Source organism: Drosophila montana, unplaced genomic scaffold (assembly GCF_035044405.1).
Source record: "Drosophila montana isolate Dmon_TW-CO22-7 unplaced genomic scaffold, ASM3504440v1 contig_3838_1, whole genome shotgun sequence".
NCBI classification, from domain to species: domain Eukaryota; kingdom Metazoa; phylum Arthropoda; class Insecta; order Diptera; family Drosophilidae; genus Drosophila; species Drosophila montana.
Window position 1 is genome coordinate 64,803 of NW_026998709.1, and position 21,333 is coordinate 86,135.

The 21,333-nt window shown below is 36.2% G+C and overlaps 1 protein-coding gene across 1 annotated transcript in view; it reads right to left on the reverse strand.

The window, feature by feature from the left end:
* The window catches only part of LOC135438060 (synaptosomal-associated protein 25-like), a 123,403-nt gene that overhangs the window by 61,521 nt on the left and 40,549 nt on the right, over nucleotides 1-21,333 (reverse strand). The window lies entirely within an intron of this gene.

Below are 21,333 nucleotides of genomic sequence, written 5' to 3' on the forward strand. Positions count from 1 at the left end.
TAATATTATGATTAGATTTGGAATACCGACTTTCTACCGAGCCAGCCTTAGTACACAACATACATACAAGTTAACCCGATCTGCCTTAATTGGCGCTCAACCGGTATAAATCGCACTTGCTTTATAAATTGGCGCAGCTAACGCCGCAAAAATCCGAAAAGCGCAAAATGTAAAGTGTAAAATGACAGCAAAAAAGAAAACATCTAATGGACAAAGATATCACAGTAAAAGCTGTAATAAATTTGATCGAATTAAATTTGTTATACAAAAACAATTTAAAACTCACTTATATAAAATACTAGCGGGTATATTCAAGCTTTCCCCGTGGCACGTATTAAATAAATTTTCTCAAAAAACTTTGAAAATGATTTTGAAACTTATCGGACGGTAAACAAATAACTTTCATACAATCGTTTTTCGTCAATTTACCACTGTTGCGGGTGAAATTTCGCAACTCGCTCAAAATAAGTTTGACAAAAACTTAAAACTTCACCAAAACAAACCTTTGAATTGCACTCTTCACCGAGAAAGCTTTAATATTGCGAAATTTGTGAAACACTGCTCAAATGATTTTTTTATGATCTTATGTGAATCAATGGAAATTTCCTTGGGGGCGAAACGCTACTCATCAAATCTTTGACCCCCATTTCCAGCAAGATGGCTTTCCAAAAAGTGGGAAAAACTCATCAGATGAATTTTGACAAACATCTTTGAAAATGTTTTTGTAACCAATTTACCACTATTGCGAGTGAAATTTCCCAAATCCCTGATAAACTTATTACATCGATCTAACATAAAAGATGAACATGAACATCTTCCAGAACCGTTTCAATTTATGAAATGACCTTAATCACAAAGGTGGAAAGTCTGATATAAAAATTACAAGGACATTGCAAACCTGTCCGTTATCCCTAAATTATTTAAAAAAATAACCACATTGAATTTTCAGCATTTCTGCAAATCAGTTGTCTCCCCTGTTCAACATGGATTCGTAAAGAATCAGTCAACTACGTCCAATCTGTTTGAATTAACTTCCTTGGTAAATTATGCTTTCCTTTCTTAAATACAAACGGATGTCATTTACACTGACTTAGGTAAGGCATTTGACTCTGTGAACCATGATCTACTACTCTTTAAACTTGACCATGTAGTTTTCCCCCCGTCTCTTCTGCATTGGCTTTCTTCTTATTTAAAAGGTAGGACCCAAAGAGTCAGCATTACTGACTACCTCAAAACATGTTCTCGTTACTTCTGGTGTTTCTCAAGGTAGTCATCTTGTACCTTTACTCTTTACTCCATTTAAAAATGATCTTCCCTGTGTACTTATGTATGCGGATGATGTGAAACTTATTCTTTCATACACTAATCCCTTACATCACTCTCCCCTACAAAATAATTTCAACGCTATGCAACTTTGCTGTTCGGTCAATCAATTGCATCTAAATTGATCAAAATGTATGTTTATGACCTTCAATCGTACTACATCTTGTCAGTTATACAACCGACAATACTCCATTGCAACGTATACTAACATTAAAGGATCTAGGCATTCTTTTTGATTCAAAGCTCTGCTAAAATCTACATATAGATACCATCGTTAGGTTTAAATTGGGACCTCAATCTTCGGTAGCCATCCTACTCCAGCAGGCTTCTTCTTCTTGTTTTTCCGTCGTTAACCAACCGTAGGACATTCCTTGTTGTTGGTGACATAGATTCTTCTTCTCTTCAATTCTCTGTTCCGTCTACCTCATGAATTTTCGCCCCTTAATCCTAACTTCGTGCCCAACAGATTACGCTATGCACAATTCTTTTCGTGTACTATGTAAAAATTACAATAGTTTATATAACGTTTTCTTCACCGAACTACCCCAACCCCTAATAAAATCGTCTCTTTCAGGATACCTTCGGGAACTCACTGACCATTCCCAACTATGAGTAGGGGCAAGGCTTGCCGGGCAGGCTATAAATTTCCCGCACCGGGTCGGTGATTTCCCATCACTATTTCGTTATCCTATGTACTTAACATTCTATATATCTAGAATAAATTTCCTTACTTTACTTTTTCCTATTTATTGTATTTTCTTTAGTAATATAGTAAATTAAGATTATTTTTAATTTTTACTTTAAAACACTATTTTCTGTACTAACAAACTTCTTCTTAGCTGTAGGCTCTAAAAGCGTCACTGACAAAATTAGCTGTGAAAAGGGGCATAGTTGGCCGCACGGGCAAATAAAACACCTCCATCGGTCGGTGATGCTATTAGAAAATTGTGTATTCTAATAAGGCGTTTAGCATTTAATTTTTATACCCTGAACCCATTAAAAATGGGTATAATTTATTTGTGCAAATGTATGTTACAGGCAGAAGGAAGCATCTACGACCCCATAAAGTATATATATTCTTGATCAGCATCAATAGCCGAGTCGATCTAGCCATGTCTGTGTGACCGTCATTCTGTCAGTATAGCCGCATCACGGCTATTTGACCCGCTTTGCATGTTAAGCCCTCTAATAATCAAGACGAAAATTCCACTCCAAGAGGTCGGGCTTCACAAGTTTAGACTGGGATGAACCTATCCCTCAAAGTTTGGATAATTCATGGTAGTAATCAACTTTGATTCAGTTACAAAGAATAAAGATACCACGATATGTGGTATACGAAAGCCCAACCAGTTTGACAGTGTGTTAAAGCAGCCGTTAGCTGTGACAGCAACAAGGGTTAATGTGGGCACAAATAAACCCTAGCCAGGGTATTGAAAGCGATTTAAAAGCTTATCTTTCATTATGAATAGCTGACATTCCCTATATTAATAAAGCCCACAAAATCTCCAAACGATGAGTTCGTGTAAATCTCTCAATTTCAAAAATACAAACACATTAACACAGTGAGCCCGCACAACAGCCCGCGACTTATCACACCCCCTAGGAGAAGTCGCTCGCTCAAACACGCTAAACACCGCCTACCCCACCACTCTTAGATATCCATTACAATTTCCCCTGTCGCGTTGTTTTAAGTGCTGCCTGTCACTCGACGATTTGGCGCGCATTGACAAATGATGCAAAATCTCAACTCAATTCAAGTTGTTCAGAACTCGACGCTTAGTTTTTGTGACAAATAATTCCAGCTAGTTGATAATTCTTATAGATAGATAGTCCTGTTGCCTTGCGCCAAGTCAAGTGTTGCCTGTCTAGTCAATTTGAGCATTCGATATGTGCGCACACCACATCTCCCTCCTTTTGAAAAGTAACGTAACGTAGTGTAGTTATTATACCCTGAACCCATTAAAAATGGGTAAAAAGGGTATAATGTTTTTGTGGAAATGTATGTAACAAGCAGAAGGAAGCATCTCCGACCCCATAAAGTATATATATTCTTGATCAGCATCAACAGCCGAGTCGATCTAGTCATGTCCGTCTGTCTGTCCGTCCGTCCGTCCGTATGTATGAACGCAAGGATCTCAGAGCTGTAAGAGCTAGAGCTGTTGGTCGATAATCGATAACTTGCCCCGTTTCCAAGTAATAGACAAAAATCGATATTGAAATCCTGATTTTGAGCAATTTTGGTAAATAATAAGAGCTAGAGTCACCAACCTTGACATGTAGCTTCTCGAATAGTATTTAGTGACATATTCACAACAACAGAATTTTGAACCACTGTTATTCATGTGACATATTCACAACAACAGAGTTTTGAACCACTGTTATTCATAAGCTGCATTGCATATCATAACCCACTGTGTGTTTACAAATTGAATAATCATAACAATAGCATGCCTTCTGCAGCCGAATTCAAATAATGCTAACAGCAGCAAAAATCATAAGAGCAGAATGCCTTCTGCAGCCAAGCTCACATATTGTCAACAATCATTTATAAACAAAAACTGACCAACAGAAAGGCGCTAGCATAAACAAGCTGCAGCTGCTTTCCCTTTACAAAAAGTCACCTACTCCAATTATTATTTCGCTTTATATGTAGCGTAAGCCAATTTTTGTACTTCAGTCTTAATCCAGATATTCAACATAATAAACTGATAAAAATTCACTCTCGTGAAATAAAGTCTTTTTATTCAAACTTATAACTACGTTATTGGCGCAGCCGGTAGGATAGCATTTTGTGAAAAGAAATAAATTAAAGTTCGTGGGTGATACGATCAATTAAAGAGAGGCTTATCCATACAACTGATGTCTTCTCTGATCAACAAGTGTAATTGTGCACAGTATTACAACTAAATCCAATATATTTCAACTCCAAAATTCGCTAAAGAATTTGACGTGTCAAAATAATTCAAGCAACGTATAAATCCAATTCGGTCGTTGCAACACAAAGTGAATTTACACAAACTAAATACCTAGAATTATAAAAAAATGGAGCAACCAGAAGGCTCTCATGTGGCTGCACTTGCAGCAATGAATAAATTAAACGACCAAAATTTAAGCCAATTGCTTCAACAAATACGAAACGTATCAGCCTTTGAGGGAGACCCTATAACCCTGGGTCCATTTATCAGAAGGATGGATTACCTGAACTCAACTGTACTCTACTCACAATGAACGACAGCAATGCATCATATTCGGGGCGATTGAGCTCCAGATATCCGGAGATGCCCAGAAGGTTCCTAGAATGCAGCAAATCAACAACTGGTCCCAACTGAGGGAAGCCTTAATCTCCGAATACAAGACACAAACGCCCGTGGAAGAACTACTGGGAAGACTATATAATACCAATAATCAAGGTAATTTACGTAAATTTTGTAGTGAGGTAGAGGCTAAGACAATAATTATAACTGACAAGTTAGAATTAGAAGGGAATTTAGATAATTCCAGATTGTATACAAACGCTATGCATAACACTGTAAAAAACTTAATAAATAAACAATTACCAGATAGACTCTTTATGTCATTCGCAAGATACGATATATCCACTATTTCAAAATTAAAACAAGTAGCTCAAATGGAGGGCTACTATAAGGAAAATTATTATAACAATAATAAAAAACAAAATACTAACAATGCTATAAATTATACAGGAAATACTAAACCTCAATTTACCCCAAGTTACATAGCTAACAATAATCAAAGCCACAATTTTTCACATCACCCTCCGAACAACCAAACTTATTTTACATAATCAACTAGCTCAAGAATTCAAACAGAATTTACAACAAGCACAAATAAATAACCCCATAAATCAAAATATTTCTCAAGGTAGATATATACCAAATCAATCGTGCAAGAGTATACGAGAAAATACTAGTGGTTCCCAAATAATGAAGGTTGATGAAAATTATCAACAATCAGAAAATTATCAGGGTAACTATGTACAAGAAGAGTATGGTTGTCAGAACAACCAATATGAGGAGTTTTAGAATAATGAAATTAAAGACGAAAATTTTCCAATTGAAGCCTCGGGATAAGCCAGTACATAGAAATTAAAATTAATAACAGACGCTACAGATTTCTCATTGACACTGAGTCGTCAATAAATATGATGAGGGAAAAAAAAAAATCAAAACTATTAAAATTACTGAAAAATTTCAGTGACATCCAATATCGAGAAGGTGTCAATTTGACCTACACATCATGAAAATCCAATTTATAAGAAACCATACATTTACCCTTTCGCTTTCGAACAAGAAGTCGAAAAGCAAATTAAAGATATGTTAACCCAAGGTATTATTCGGCAAAGCCAGTCGCCTTATTATAGTCCCTTATGGATAGTACCAAAAAAGGCAGACGCCTCAGGAAAGGCAAAATTTAGATTAGTGGTCGATTACAGAGGATTGAACGACATTACAATCAATGCTAAATTCCCCATTCCAAACATGGACGAGATTTTGGGAAAATTAGGAAGATGTTCATACTTTACAACAATAGATTTACCAAAAGGTTTCCATCAGATTGAGATGGACAGCAAATCAATTAATAAAACAGCATTTTCTACCAAATACGGACATTACGAGTATACTCGAATGCTATTTGGACTTAAAAATGCACCAGCAACATTCCAAAGGTGCATGAATCACGTTCTTCGTGATTTAATTAACAAGCATTGTCTTGTTTATTTGTTATTGTTATTGTCTTCTACATCGCTTGATGAACATTTTAATTCAATAAATAAAGTTTTTGAAAAATTAAGACAGTCAAATTTGAAACTTCAATTAGATAAGTGCGAGTTTTTAAAAAAGGAAACAGAATTCTTAGTCCATATCATAAGTCCAGAAGGCAATACAAGAACATCAAAGGAAATTAAATCATTTCTAGGTTTATTATCGAAAGTTTATTCCAGATTTTGCAAAAATTGCAAAACCCATGACTCTTTACCTAAAGAAAGCGGCAAAAAATGACATTAAAAACGCTGAATACAATAAAGCCTTTGAAAAATTAAAAATATTAATTATGAACGACCCAATATCAGTATGTCCAGACTTTGATAAAAAGTTTCAGGTAACAGCCGACGCAAGTAATTTTGCAATAGGAGCTGTGTTGTCACAAGATAACAAACCAATTAGTTTCTCAAGTAGAAGTACAATAGAATAGTAGTACAATAGAAAAAGAGCTTTTAGCAATAGTGTGGGCAGTAAAATATTTTCGCCCATATTTATATGGCAGACCATTTGACATTTTAAGCGATCATAAGCCACTCGTTTGGCTAAACAACATTTAAGAACCCAACATGAATCTCAATCAAATACTTATAAGGAAAATTAAACCACGTAGCAGATGCTTTATCACGCATCAAAATTAAAGAAAATATTAAGAACAAATATTAAACTAAAAGAAATTAGGAGCTATGCAGAATTTAAAGAAATAATAGTTAGCAACCACAAGAAACTTTTACATCCATGCATCGAAAAGATGGTCAGACTTTTTAAAGAAACACAGGAACACATCTTGTAAATTTAAAATTACACCAGAAGTAGAAAACTGTAGAGAAACTTACGTAGTAGACATTTATTCAATAAAAAACCACAGCTATTTAACATGTATTGATTTATATTCGAAATTTGCAAATGTAATTGAACTTCACGGCAAGGATTGGATGGAAGTTAAAAGAGGACTCATCTAAATATTTAACAACATGGGAAAACCTATAACTCTGAAGACAGATAGGGACAGTGCTTGTATGAATCGTGCCCTGAAAGAATGGTTGAATAAGGAAAAAGTTGAAATTCAAATAACAACATGTTAAAATGATGTAGCGGATATAGAAAGACTACATAAGACAATTAATGAAAAAATACGCGATGAAGAAGAAAATAGACTCATGAAAATTGATGTAATTTTATACACTTATAATCATAAGCTTAAACATAACTCTACTGGCAGAACTCCAGCTGACATTTTCATTTACGCAGGTACACCTAATTATAATACCGAAATTATCAAAGAGACCAGAATAAATAAGCTTAAGAGAAACCGAAATGATTTCGAAGTAAATACAAAGTTTAGGAAAGCACCCATAATTCACGGTAAATTACATTACCCTTACAAACCCACTGGGAAAATAGAACAAATTGACGAAGATCATTTTGAGGAGACTAACAGAGGTCGAAAAACTAAGCATTATAAAACAAATTATCAAAAACAAAAGAAATTAAATAAGAGCAAATATTTACAGGAAGACGAAATTCCAAAACAGGACATATAACTTTTATTTTTCCTGCACTAATGATCTCAACACTATTACCAGGAAGTAATAACCAGTTTACAGACACACCCGATAATTACGAGTATCATTGTCTCACAATAAATTTAGCAAAGACAGAAGACACATATGACAAATTAATGTTACAAACAAACAAATATAAAGACAGAACACAAATTCAATATTTGACACAAAAGTTGCAAAGAGAAATAAACGGTATCCGAATAGTAAAAAGAAGTAAGAGAGGATTACTTAATTTCGTAGGAACAACTTACAAATACTTATTTGGAACTTTAGATAAAAACGATAAGGAGGAACTTGACGAAAAACTGAATTCAATAGCTCAAAATAGTATTCAAATAAACGAACTCAACCATGTAATTGAAGCGGTCAACCAAGGATTAGAAATAGTAACCAAAGAAAGAGAAGAAAGAGAAGAATTTAAAGTACTGAAACTACTTGCATTAAACTTACAACAATTCACAGAATGTATTGAAGATTTAGAAATGAGAATGCAACTAACTATGTTAGGAATTTTTAATCCAAAATTATTAAAACACGACTATCTTACAAACGTTAATTCCGAAAAGCCACTTAACATAAAAACATCTACTTGGCTTAGATCAGATACGAATGAAATTTTGATTATTTCACACCTTCCTAGAGAAATAAATAAAACCCCATTATACGAAATTTAACCCTATCCGGACGATGATAAATATATTTTACAAGACGAAACACAATACAAATACTACTCACATAATAATAATTTATACAACAACGACAAGAAAAAATTAACTATTAACCCATGCATATTAGGTATAATAAAACAAACTAACACTAATTGCAGATTTTCAAAAACAAATCTAATAACACAAACTAACTATAACGAACCGAATATACTTATAACATGGAAGTTACCCAAAATCACATTGAATCAAAACTGTATTAAAAGTGATATCTTAATTGAGGGAAACAACATAATACAAATTCATAATTGCTCAGCAATACTTAATGAGATATCTATAAGCAATTTGAACTCAGACTACAAACAGAGTATATACGTAAGAAATAATATTACTAAATTAAAGCCACTTTCGTACATTCAAACAATAGAAATAATTTTCGAAAATATTAAAGAAATGAAAATATTCCAAATTATAATAATTACAGTATTTGTAATTATCATATTAATCATAATAATGTATCTAGCATATAAGTTTAAAAATTTACCCAAACAAATATTTATTAAGAAACTAAATGTTATTGATCAGCCACCTGCACAACTCCCAGTTGAACTTGAAAATGAACAAGAAAACTTAAGTATTTTACCAAAATTGTATCCTAGCATTTAAAGAACATTTTTTTATTATACTTACCTTTTTCATATACCCTACACGCGTGAGGACACGCTTTATTTTTAGTGGGGAGGAGTGACATATACACAACAACAGAATTTTGAACCACTGTTATTCATGTGACATATTCACTGCTGCATTGCATATCATAACCCACTGTGTGTTTACAAATTGAATAATCATAACAATAGCATGCCTTCTGCAGCCGAATTCAAATAATGCAAACAGCAGCAAAAATCATAAGAGCAGAATGCCTTCTGCAGCCAAGCTCACATATTGTCAACAATCATTTATAAACAAAAACTGACCAACAGAAAGGCGCTAGCATAAACAAGCTGCAGCTGCTGTCCCTTTGCAAAAAGTCACGTACTCCAATTATTCTTTAGCTTTAAATGTAGCGTAAGCCAATTTTTGTACTTCAGTCTTAATCCAGATATTCAACGTAATAAACTGATAAAAATTCACTCTCGTGAAATAAAGTCTTTTTATTCAAACTTATAACTACGTTATTATATATATATCAAGTATCTTTCATTTTATAGCTATTGCCACCTCCGCTACCACCGCAAAGCTATAAATCATGTTAGTTAACCAACTTGTATTGCCTTTCTAATTAAGCCACAAGTTAAATGCAATTGTCATTTTGAGAATACACGAATATTTTATAGTACAATAAGATCTACAACTGAAAATTTCATCAAGATCGGTTAAAAAACACGAAAGAAAATGTGTTTTGGCCTGCAAATATGTGCGCAGTAACCGCAAATTCCAAGAATTTCTGTATACTACATGTACTCACACACATTCATGCGCGTCTTCTTTGAATTCTATCAAGATCATTGCAATTGCGATTGTATTGATTTCTGTGCTGCTATTTTAATTCGTTTTTTTCTCATTCAGATTTAATTATTGGTGTGGCTATTGAGTAGAGACAGCGGAAAGTAGCGCGGTCAGTTACGAGTTCGAACCCTGCCGAGGAAACTATTTTTATACCCTGAACCCATTAAAAAGGGGTAAACAGGGTATATTGTGTTTGTGCAAATGTATGTAACAGACAGAAGGAAGCATCTCCGACCCCACAAAGTATATATATTCTTGATCAGCATCAGCCGAGTCGATCTAGCCATGTCTGTCTGTCCGTCTGTCCATCCGTCCGTCCGTCTGACCGTATATATGAACGCAAGGATATCAGAACCTATAAGAGCTAGAGACTTGAAATTTTAGCTGTAGGTCCTCCTAATGCCCGCGCAGATCGAGTTTGTTTCCGATATTCGATAACTTGCCCCGTTTCCAAGTAATCGATAAAAATCGATATTGAAATCATGTTTTGTGAGCAATTTCGGCAAATAATATGAGCTAGAGTCACCAAACTTGACATGTAGCTTCTAGAATAGTATATATATATCAAGTATCTTTCATTTTATACCTATCGCCACCTCCCCGCGACCACCGCAAAGCTATAAATCAAGTTAATTATCCAACTCATATTGTCCATCAATTTAAGCCACGATTTATATGCAATTGCATATTGGAGAATACAGAAATATTCTTTATTCTATTCTACAATAAGATGTACTGTCGAAAATTTCATTAAGATCGGTTAAGAAACACAAAAGTTATGCGCGCACGTGTTAGCAGCATAGCTGCTGCGAAAATTCCAAGATTTTCTGTATACATGTACACACACACACATTCATGCGTGTTTGCTTTGAATTCTATCAACAGCATTGCAATTGCGATTGTATTGTTTTCTGTGATGCTATTTTAATTGGTTTTTCTCTCATTAGAGTTCAATTATTGGTGTGGCCCTTGAGTAGAGGCAGCGGTAAGTGGTGCGGTTAGTTGCGAGTTCGAACCCTGCCAAGGGAACTATTTTTTTATTTTTTTTTTATTCTTTATTACTACTACATCAAACGAGCGCGTAGCGCGAGCTGCATTTGGTGTTGGAAGAAGAGGGTTTTTTTTTATTTCATCTTTATTACTACTAAAGCAAACGAGCGTGTAACGCGAGCGTCATTTGATGTATATAAGAATAAGAGGGTTCAGGGTATCCCCTAGTCGGGAAGTCCCGACCAGACCCTCTTACTTGATTATTTTTAATTAGGGTCACCGGGTTGAGTAGCGCTACTCTTAATGATTTCAAAATTGTGTTGCTCATTTTCTTGAAATTATCAATTAAAACGTGTTCAAGGATATTTTCCCACGGTGCCACTTTGAGTTGGCTGATTTCGTATATACCGGCTTTCGTTTCAAGTCTTTGGAAAAGCTGACCTAAGTCAAGAATTCCATTAGTTTATAAATCGCTAACGTCATATCTTGCCTTAATTTTCTTCCCATATTTTACATAACATATTTTCACATGCATGTTCACTACTTAACGTACTTCGTCATTTTTAAAGACTTCATATACGTTGGGCTTTGAAGCTTTTTCTAGGGATTGCTTAGGCAATTCCAATTTTTCATCTCCTGTGCAGGATTTTGATAGTTAATTTGGATAACGCATCAGCTACTTAATTATCTTTACCCTTTAGATACTCTACTGTAAAATTATATTCAATTCAAGTCTCATATGTGTTAATTTTAAGCTCGGGTTAATCATTGAGAATAGGTAAGTGAGTGGTCTGTGATCTGTTTTGACGATGAAATGATTATCGTAAATATAGGGTCTAAAATGTGTTATTGCCCAATGAATGGCAGCTTATTCTTGTTCAGTTGTGCTCTTGTTACTTTCACCTTTTGTAAATGATCTAGATGCGTATACAACTGGAAGCTGGTGGCTATTGTGGTTTTGAGTTAAAACAGCACCATACGCTCTCATCCGTTGTTATGCAAAATTCTTTGCTGAAGTCTGGATATTGTAACTATAAGCTAAGATTTTAAGTGTAAAAATGCATTTTGGCAGTCAACGGTCCATTCGAATGGAATATTTTTCTAACATAATTTTGTTATGTGAATAGTCTGCAAAATTTTTAATAAATCGTCTGTAGTAATTACAGAATGCAATGAAACATCTAGCGCTATCCGCATCATGGGGAACTGGGTAATTTTGAATGACGTCGTATTTTTTGTCATCTGGCAAGATTCCTTTACCTGTGCATTTCTGTCCCAAAAATGTGATTTCATGCATAAATAATGAACATTTTCAAGATGTACTTAGTTTCAGATTGTATTTCCTGCATTTGTCAAAAATATCAGTTAGGTTTTTAAGCATATGCTTTTCGGAATAACCAATGACTATTAGAGCATCCATACAAAGGAATGCTTGAGACGGTTCTAGTCCAGAAAATGCTATAGTCATCATTCTCTGGAAAGAATTAGGCGCTATCTTTTAACCAAATGGTAGTCGCGTGAAGCGATATGAGCCATTGCTCGTTGAAAAGGACGTTATATCTCTTGAACTTTTTTCAAGTTCAAATTGATGAAAACCCGACATTAAGTCGAGGCATGAAAAATATTTTGCTCTACCTAGTTGATGTAAAATATCATCAATAATAGGGAGTGAAAACTAATCAGATAACAGCTTTTTATTAACAACTAGCAAAAGCGGGCTATTATATCCTGATACAGAAGGTTCGACTATTTTGTCGTCATTTAACTTTTGTACTTGTACTTTGTACTTTCTTGTATTTGGCTATGAGGATTTCTATAATTTTTTATGTAAGCTGGATCATCATCCTTCAATCTCAATTTTTGGTTTGTACAAATTATTTGTTTATATAGATTCGGTTTCAAGTCCGAATATGTCTGTATATTTATTGCATAACTTTGATTTAAATTGTTGTGGAAAATTTTTAGATAATTGGGATATGAATGTCTGTTCTCTGGTTTTCGTGTTTGTTTGAACCACATTGTAGTTCGAAAGTGATTAATATTCTAAGTCATTTATAACAACTAATTGATCAGTATTGGTTGTATTAAGAAGTCGGACAAATGTGTTTTGAGAAGTTGCAATGTTATTTGCAACGTATATACCAGCTTGAATTTCCTGATTTGAAATTAGTACACTTTCTTCACTTGAGGCTATAGTGATTTTGCGGATTACTCGGGACCTTGCTTGTAATAATATTGAGTTATTACCAGAACTGTATGTTATCGGGACATAAATCGGAAAATTTAAGTTATTAGATCTAATTATAAACCAATCTTCTGTTGGTTTGAAATCTAATTGACAATTAAATTTTTTTGTATAAATCAATCCCCATTATTCCGTCGCATGGTATTGCGAAATACAGATCTACTGTATGGAAATTGTGTGGAATTATATATTGATCTGTCTGTATCTCAATTGAGGTTAAGCCTTTAGAATTTTTAAGTTCTTGGCATATGCCTTGAATATTGATTCTATTGTCATTTTGAATGTCATTGAAAAATCAGAATTTTCTTTTAAAATTAAAATGTCTGCACCTGTATCTATTAAAAAAACGAGTTTTTTCCTGTTGCTACATGAAATGATACAAATATATTAAGATTGAGATTGATGGTGTAAACCTTGTTGTTCTCTATTGATGTCTATCTAAAGGTTTTTGAGAGTATCCCGAGTTATTATTTTTATTGTTATTGTTAGTATTATTACTCCTGTTCTGGTTATTGTAATTATTTCTATTCGTGTTACCACGACCTCTATTAGAATTGCTGTTATTTTGATAATTGTTGTTATTATTATAGTTGCTCCTGTTATTATAACGGGCATTTCCTCTACCACGATAATTTATTAATACAATACAGTATTTACATTGCCAGTACGTCTCGTACTAGTTCTAATGTATGCGCTTATAGCTGCATTTATTGTTGTACATGTTCCAGCTTCTAGTACGGTTTTTATGCTCTCATGCTCGTCTTTTTTCATCATAGAATCAATTGCCTTTCTAGTACCACTAACCAAAAAACATATAGATGGGACATGCCGTACTAGAAATTTGGGCAGATATACATATGATGTCTTTTGATCGCTCACACTACAGAAAACTCCTTTGGCTTACTCTCTTCCATATGATTTGTGCGATAGAACGGCATCGCTGTTTTTTATCTCGCTCCCACTACAGGAAACTGCTTTGGCTTACTCTCTTCCATATGATTTGTGCGATAGAACGGCATCGCTGTTTATTTTTATCTCGCTCGCACTTACTCTCAGTGCTCTCAATTCTCTCTTCATGTCTAGGTACCGTTTAAATGTTTGTGTGTGCATGTGTCCGCACAAGCAAAAATGCCCACAAATTCAATTTTTCTCAAAGATCTTCCCTTTTGAATGGACGATTAATATGAAATAATGAAAGGGTTAGCCACGACCACTAACCAAATAACATATAGACCGGACAAACCGTACTTTCGATGGTGACATTCGTTATTTCTGCGGCTGGTCCAAACTCGCCTTCGTTTTTGTTCGGGTTCGAGACATGCCCGCATGCTCTCAGAGCAAGAGAGTAAGAATACATATGGCCTGTGTCGGGGAACGGCAACGCTGTCTTTTTAATCGCTCACTCTACAAGAAACTGCTGTGGCTTACTCTCATCCATATGATTTGTGCGATAGAACGGCATCGCTGTTTTTTATCTCGCTCCCACTACAGGAAACTGCTTTGGATTACTCTCAGTGCTCTTTCAATTTGTCTATGTACCGTTTAAATGTTTGTGTGTGTATGTGTCCGCACAAGCAAAAATGCCCACAAATTCAATTTTTCTCAAAAGTCGGTGGCATATCTTCCCTTTTGAGGGGACGAGTAATATGAAATAATGAAAGGGTTTGCCCCGTCGATGCGAAATTCTTTCATTTAAGCTCGTTCTTCTTCGAAAGGGTACCTAAGCGTTGGCATGTGTGCATTTAAAAGTTTTTGGACTTGCTATTCACGCATACTTGCGTATTTTGTATATGAATAGAAGCATTTATTCGCTTGTGTGCCTGTTGGTCCCTGCCTGCCTGTCCGATGCAAATTTGGCAATATAATTGGACTTCTGAATTTCGAGCTCTACATACACACACACACAGAGACACAAATGTGTGTGAATGGGCTGATCATGGGCGCAAAATTTAAAAATATCATTATTGGCATGGATTTAGTGTTTGAATTGATGAATGAATGTTGACCGCTTATTACCTACAGCAGCCCGTTGGGCCGAAAGGGTAAACTTTTGGCCCGCACCTGCACTTGCATATGTACATAAATCAAGTGACTGGTCACTTAAATAGTTTTATGACCAGCGGATATTTGTGCAAAAATTAAAATCTTCAATTATATATGTATTTATTGTATTAAGGATTTTATTGACTTATCATATTCAAACTATTCAATTCAAGCCTTAAATCATAAAAAGAAGGGCGCGCGTCAGACGCGTGCCAATAATGATATTTTTAAATTTTTCGCCAGCGATGCCGTTCTATCGCACAAATCATATGGATGAGAGTAAGCCACAGCAGTTTCTTGTAGAGTGAGCTAGTAAAAAGACAGCGTTGCCGTTCCCCGACACAGGCCATATGTATTCTTACTATCTTGCTCTGAGAGCATGCGGGCATGTCTCGAACCCGAACAAAAACGAAGGCGAGTTTGGACCAGCCGCAGAAATAACGAATGTCACCATCGAAAGTACGGTTTGTCCGGTCTATATGTTATTTGGTTAGTGCCACGACGATGCGAAATGCTTGCATTTTAGCTCGTTATCGTTGGTAAGGGTACCTACGCGTTGGCATGTGTGCATTTAAAAGTTTTTGGACTTGCTATCCACGCAGTCTTGCAAATTTTATATATGAGTAGAAGCATTTATGCGCATGTGTGCCTGTTGGTCCCTGCCTGCCTGTCCGATGCAAATTTGACAATATTTTGGGATTTATGAATTTCGAGCTCTACACACACACACAGAGACACAAATGTGTGTGATTGGGCGCAAAATTTAAAAATATCATTATTGGCACGCGTCTGACGCGCGCGCTTCTTTTTATAATTTAGCGTTTGAAGTGAATAGCTTGAATATGATAAGTCTGATTCAACTTTTCTCTTTGGTCGTGAATTAACGTACGAGCCTGGTTAAAACGCTCTACTAATATTTTTGCATGCTTATTGACAGTTACCGCCTGAACAATTCTATTCTGAGATAGACATTTATATGACCTATCGAAATTTTCTTTAATTTATTTATGTTTTTATTGTGGCCAAAATATGTTGCCATTCCATAATGCATTATGCATAAATACAGCGTGTCAATTATTACAATTTTTTTTTTAATTTAATAAATTTATATCATAGACTATCATTTTGATCAATCATTAATTTATTCTTAAACATTGTTTTTTTTTTTAATTTTATCCAAGTCGTTAGCCTTACTCAAATATTTCTTTTTAAGGCATTTTTTTTAACGCGAATCCCGATGCAACGTACTGCATCCCACCTCCCGCCCAACCGACCGAGGGGCGCAGTCGTGTAACGTACGACACGAAATGCAAAGTAAATATGAAAAAAAAATATTAAAGAAAAAGTCGATACAAACTACGAGTATGTGTACAAATACAATTACAAATAAAGATAGGACTATCTACTTGCTAAATAGTTTAGAATAGAAGACTTTATACGAGGAAGAGAAGCTTCCGAGCAGAATACTCTGTAATGCTTGTTATAGTCATCACAGAGAACCCTGAACGGTTCATGCAAGGCATAATTAGTTGAGCAAAATTGAAGCGATAAAGGTACAAAATTACGTGTTAGTCTAGTAGGGATAGAGAAATTTAATTGGCTAGTCAACACAGAAGAGTCGATTTCACCAGTAATTAATTTATGAATAAATATTACACCCAGCATGGTTCTACGATTAATTAAAGAAGGAAGGTTAATCAACAGAAGTCTACTGGAGTATGACGGTAACCGCACACGAGGATCCCAATTTAAACCACTAAGGGCAAACAACAAGAATTGTTTCTGAACGGATTCAATTCTGTCCTGATGGGTAGCATATTGTGGTGACCAGATACATGAGGCATACTCAAGAATAGGTCGTACCAAAGATATATAAAGTGTTTTTGTCGTGTACGGATCGTCAAACTCCTTCGACCATCGCTTGATGAAACCCATAACTATTCTGGCCTTATTGACCACGGTATTAACATGAGAGTCGAATTTAAGTTTATGATCAAGGATGACACCTAGATCATTAACTTCATTAGAAGTACTATTAACACGCTCAAGCGGTATGCTGTCAAGGTTGTAAGAAACCAATTGAGGAGGGCTTCTATAGAAGGTCATTACCTTACATTTAGAGCAGTTTAAGCTTAACAGGTTGGCTAGACACCAAGCCTGAAACGCATCAATGTCCGCTTGTAAGAGATAACATGATGCCATATCCTTATATGCAAGGCATAATTTTACATCATCAGCATACATTAATACTCGAGAGTGAGACAGTATCGAGGGAAGGTCATTGATGAAAAGAGTAAAGAGTAGCGGGCCAAGATGACTACCTTGAGGAACACCGGAAGTCACCAGAATACGTTTAGAGAATGAATTTCTGAAAAGAACCTTTTGGGTTCTGTCACGCAAATACTCTGAAATCCAGTTCAAAAGATTGACTGGGAAGCCGAGAAGGCTTAATTTATGAAGCAGCAAGGAATGGTTGACAGAGTCGAAAGCCTTACTGAAATCAGTATAGATGACGTCAGTCTGCTTTCTTTTCTTAAACCCATCAATTACAAACGAAGTAAACTCAAGAAGGTTAGTGGTTGTAGATCTGCGCTTCACGAACCCATGCTGGGAAGGTGAAATAATAGAACTACATAAATGCTGCAGTTGAGATGTTATAATTCTCTCAAAAGCTTTAGGTATAGCGGATAATTTAGAAATACCTCTATAGTTTTCGACATCGGACTTACTCCCTTTCTTATGGAGAGGGATAATATATGATTCCTTCCAGATGGTCGGAAAAGATGAAGTGTTTACGGACAATTCAAAAAGTTTTAAAACAGGTTTACATAATGCTGCAGCGCAGTATCTAAGCACGCAAGCAGGAACACCATCAGGGCCCGGTGAGTAAACCGGCTTGATAGTGTTAAGGTCGCTAAGAAGCGAACTTTCGGTAATAATGGGATTAAAGATGCAGTTTGACCTCTGTAACTGATAAGGATAAGGCTGATTTTTATTATACCTAGAGGAGGAGTAGGTAGTTTGAAAAAAGTTTGCGAACAGATCGGCTATGCCTGGATCAGTGTTCGCGCTCTCATCTGCAAACTTAACCGAAGAAGGCAAAGTAGATGTCTTTCGTTTAGAATTGACAAAGTTAAAAAATTGCTTAGGATTATGTGAAAATTGAAGGCGACAACGCCGAAGGTAATTCTTATAGCAAATGGAATTTTGGGTGGAAAAATTTGATCGGGCAACTGCATAGCGGGAGAAATCAGAGTGATTTCCCGATTTCTTAAACTTTTTATAACACCTCGACTTCACGTTTTTTAACCTCATCAGTTCCTTTGAGAACCAGGGAGGCCTATCAGGCCTCGCTGGGTAATCAAGAGGAACGCAGACATCAAAAATCGAGTACAAGGTGTCATAAAAAAGTTTCAAGGCAACATCAATGTCTGCACAATTGTACAGTTGGGACCAGTCGACTTGCAGAATAAGATCATTAAGCTTATGAAAATCAGCCTTTCTGAAACAACGCATACGTTCAGCTAATTCCGATTCCTTGATAGGGACTCGGGCTGATAAATCAATGACCATTTCCAGAGTTGGATGAAAAAGGTCTTCAGGAAGTGTAAGCGGATTGATCCTGTGCACAACACTGTTGAACGAATCCAACACGAAAATTAGATCAAGAGATCTGTTTCTTGAATTGCGCACACAATTAACCTGCCGTAAGGACATTTCATGTAGACCATCAATAAATTCGTTTGACGATGACGGCAACAGAAAGTTTGAGTCTGATGGCGATGACCACTCGACAACGGGAAGATTAAAGTCACCAAGAACTACTAAAAGGTCTCTATCAGAAAGTAGGGAGGAGATAGATTTAATAGCATTAAGATGGGTTTGATAGGTAGACAAATTAGATAGAGGAGGTAAATATGAACATGTAATAAAGATAGAAAGAGTACCAAATACAACTCGTACAGCCACCAACTCAATCTCTGAGATGGGAAGATCAATGCGTTCCGACGAAAGAGCAGACTCGACAGCTATGAGTACTCCTCCTCCGATACGGGAAGCTCGATCGCATCTGTAAGGGGTGTATTTGGAGGTAAAAATTGAAGAGTCTGAGATGTCCGGCTTCAGCCAGGTCTCAGTAAAAGCGATAATTTGAAAATTAAAAGCAAGAGAGTCTAAATACAGTTTAGCGAGTTTAGATTTAAGACCTCTAACATTCTGGTAGGCAAGCTCGAAAGATGGAATTAGTTTTTTGACGCAGCAACTAAAGTTGATGCGCCATTAGAAATAGGTGGTAATGAAATCGGAGTCCGATTTTTCTTTTTGGCCTTATATTCTTTTACTATTAAGTGCTCCGGCCAGAATTCTTTACAACAAATATCAGTAAATATTTCTGGCGGAACACTTATTTTAAAGGACGCAATATCCCTTTCATAAGCGAACTTAAATTTCTCCACCAGTATACCTGGGGCTTGAATTTTTGCCTGTATAAAGGCTTTTACATCATCTGATGAAAAGTGAGGGGCAAGCCTAGAAACAAAAATAAGTCTCTTCGGTGGAACACCGACTAGAGGTTTAGGTGCCACAGGTAGGACAGTGGGAACACTATTAACTATGGTACCTAAAACAGCCGGTAGTCCGGACGACGAGCCTTCTAGCGGCCGTTGTAAATTTAATTGTTGCTGTCGCCCTTTCGGAACACCCACGACAGCGGACGACACGGATAATTCGACTGGTTTTTCTCGTGCCGATGTCACACTTTTCGGGACAGAATCAGTGTCCACAGCAGACCTCACAGCTACCGGAGTAACAAACGAGATGAGCTGCTGTGTAATCGGTGTAGTAGGCTGCTGCATAGCAGTCGGAGGCTGAAGGGTATTAGGCAACGGCAGATCACAAGGAGTGGGCTTTTTAGGCCCCGGAGACTCATCTAACAGTTTAAGGCTATTAAATTGGGTGTCCAGGGCTGTGAGCTGATCGTTAAGTTTACGAAAACCAACAATCAGACCCCTAAAGCCACTCCTGGTCTGACGCATAAACGCCCGCATTTCACCATCAATCTCCCTACACGAGTCGCAACTATAGTGCAAACCATTTCGTTTGACAACAGCATCCCCCACAAGACCAGTGTAACCCGCACATTTAGAATGCACGACATTATCACACAGCCAACAAGGTATGCTGGATTGACTTGCCGTAATTGGCATTTGGCAAGTTTTTATAAAACAGACAATTTTATGGTCCATTATTATGGGTCTCTACTGTAATAACACAGCCAAATGTAAAAAGAGAGTTATTTAGATTAGATTAATAGCGTATGGAGCACCAACAAGTGGCAAAAAGATCGAAAAAAGATAGAAAAAGATCAAAGCGCAAGTTGAAAAAAAAAGGTGAGAGAGCGCGAGAGTGCGAGAGTAGTCTATTTATAGATTGCTTGCTTGCCCACGAAATCTTGCACACCAGAGAGGCGATGTGCAGTTAAACATAAACAACAAACAACAACAAGAAGCTTACCCACAGAGCTAAATAGCGCAAGCGCACAAACAAAAATGCACAAGAACACAAGTTTAAAAGAAACAATATTTAAATAACAAAAATGCACAGACCACAAGCATGCACTCGCGATAAATAAAAAATAAACCGAGAAGGCGAACAGAATAGTAGAAATATATAAAATAAAAATAATTAAAACGCCGGTGTTTTATTAAATCGAAAACAAAACGGAGAGCACAAAAAAAACACGTCTGTTCGCTTCAAGTGGAGAACGCTTTTTATTATGCATTTATTTGTTATCATTTATCGACATACGTATATGTTCCTACCTATAATTTTAATATAGCTTTACAGGTTATACTTCTCATTAGGCAGATGTGTTTCTGCTCAATTTTACAATTTATGATAATTGGTATCAGACATTAAATCCGCGGTTTCCTGCCCCTTGCGGTACTGTCGGCTTCATGGGCCAGTTGGATACGCTTGGCGGCGCCGGCGCTGGTCGTACCGTAGACAATTAATGGTTGCTGGTGCTGGCTGTGCAATGTCTGCACGTATATTCGCAGAAAGAGCTTACAAGCGGATCTTCGCAATCCTGTGGATAAGTTCTCCAGTGCTTCGGCAGGCTTACTGGGGTGGGTGCTTTAATTTGATTAGTTATTTGGTTTGAAACAACTTGGATATTTTCTGATTGAGTAGCGGTGTTTGGTTTATCCTGCTTA